Below are 2,115 nucleotides of genomic sequence, written 5' to 3'. Positions count from 1 at the left end.
TAAATAAGCAATGATCAAGCGGTAAACATGGTATCGGTGTCCGTATATCCATACCTTACATCTATATACGGTATCCGGTATCCATACCTAGTACTATAGTATCTGCTAAATATCATTGATAGCAACAAGAGACTATAGAAACAGAATGAGTAGCTCAAAGATTGAGTGGAAGTATCAAGCGCAGGAAAAATAAGAGTGGAGTCAAGATAAATACAGAACTATCCGAACATAAAGCTCATGCACTAGGATCAAAATACTAAAGAGATAAAGGAAGAAGTACCCGCCTTAATGCGAAGATCGTGTCCAATATTCCCACATCGAGACGCTCATCTCAAACCAACATCCTGCAAATCACATAATGAATAGATTTAACTAATCATATCTACAACAATTAACCCAACTTCAAGACCTAAACTAATAGGAAAAACCCTAATCCAATGACCATTAATTAACCCTAATTAATGATAATCCGATAATCCTCAATCAACTGATTGTTTCATCTTCCAATAAAAATTCGTATATAGTAACACATTTATAACCCAACCTAGCATCAGGAATCACTTAATTCATTTCCAACCTTCTTAATTACAAATCCACTTCATATCAAAATCAAACTACAATAACCTACTTTGCTAACTCCATTTACCATTCTAAAATCCATTAGCTCATCATTCACTCCATTGTATCAACTACAAGCATAATGAACCACTAATATGATAACCCAAACACAATCTCAACTAATATAATCCATTTTTATCATCTCTACTAAACATCCAAAACCAATCTTACATAATTCATCTGCCTCACTTAATCCATAAATTCCAAACCTATACAATATGATATCAGAATCTATAAGGAATCGTGTAATCCAATTTAAAACTTAGACTCAACAACCTTACCTCCAAATCCGGATGCCCCAACTGATGATTCGCTACTGAAGAATGTCGTTGCTGGAAAATGACAACCGATGCTAAGTAGAGCTACTGTCACCCAATTCAAACTGAATTCAACACCTAGGTCTACAGATCTAACATCTGGAGTGGTAGAGTCTTACCTAATGCTTCCCGGATGAAGAATAACTGCTGGGAGTTGTAGCCGAGCTCCTCACAGTGAGCCACTGCCAAGAAACAACCCTCAGTTAACCTAATTTTTCCTCTTCTGACCTCAAATCTCAGATCTTCAAAGCTATCAACCAAAGAAAAACAATTAACATACCTTAACCTAATACAGTATCGGAAACCCCCAAAAATGGCGAAGAGGTATGCTCAGCTTCAGGACTCGGGAAGACGAGAAGTCACCTCCCAAATTGCCGATCACCACCGATTCCAGCGCTCCAAATCCAGCAAAGCAAGGGCTCGGATTCTCCACCCTTTCGCTGAAGATCGGGCTGTGCGGAGCAAAGATCTGAGAAGGTGTGTACCTAACGGAGCTGTAGATGAGAGGCTGAGGAATAGCAAGCTCCGGCGAGCGGCGGCCTGAGCAACGCCGTGCGATCAGGTACCGTGGCATGTCTCCGGTGCTCGCGTGAGGGAGGAAAGGCTAGCCGTGTGGTGCCCTTGCGAGAAGAAGAGCCAGCGACTATAGCTCGAGGGAGAAGAAGTCGCCGGCTATGCGGGTCATCGCGACCGGCGGTGGTGCGGCGGATCGCGAGGTGAGGACTCGGGGAAAAGAGTTCGGCTCATAAGAGGGAGAGGAGGAGGTGATCGGCGGATAAGGACTTAGGGCACAGGTAAGGGGCGAATTGAATAGGAAGGGTTTATAAATTTAAACTTAGGTTTAGATAAATCAAAACCTAAGTTTATTCCTCAATCAACTCCCATCTTTGGGTATTCCAAATAGGCTTTCACTAAACTCAATAATTAATCCCCTTAAAATACGTCATACGAGCTCCGATTAAATCCCAGAAAATTCCTAAAAATTCCTGAAAAATCCAATAAGATTATTTGTCCAATAACCTTATTATTTAAATATTATTTGGGTGCTGTATTTTACACAACGCGCAAGCTTGTTTGCATCACTTACAAACCGGTAATGGAGACCATGGGATTTACTTAAAAATCCCTCTCCCACTTAGTTATTTATTAATGAGGAATTTTAACTATGCTAGCCTACTAA

General features: G+C 40.7%; 1 long non-coding RNA gene across 1 annotated transcript; it reads right to left on the bottom strand.

Moving 5' to 3' along the window:
* Positions 1 to 475: 475 nt before the first annotated feature.
* On the bottom strand, positions 476 to 1,725 carry LOC122011500. The gene is made up of 3 exons (XR_006119956.1): positions 1,216 to 1,725; positions 1,055 to 1,117; positions 476 to 950 (listed from the first exon to the last, which is right to left on the bottom strand). It is a non-coding gene; the product is annotated as an uncharacterized LOC122011500 (long non-coding RNA).
* Between the last annotated feature and the right edge of the window lie 390 nt (positions 1,726 to 2,115).

Source organism: Zingiber officinale, chromosome 8A, assembly GCF_018446385.1.
Source record: "Zingiber officinale cultivar Zhangliang chromosome 8A, Zo_v1.1, whole genome shotgun sequence".
Taxonomy (NCBI): Eukaryota; Viridiplantae; Streptophyta; class Magnoliopsida; order Zingiberales; family Zingiberaceae; genus Zingiber; species Zingiber officinale.
Note: the sequence above shows the minus strand (reverse complement) of the source record. Positions and strands in the feature narration are given on the sequence as shown.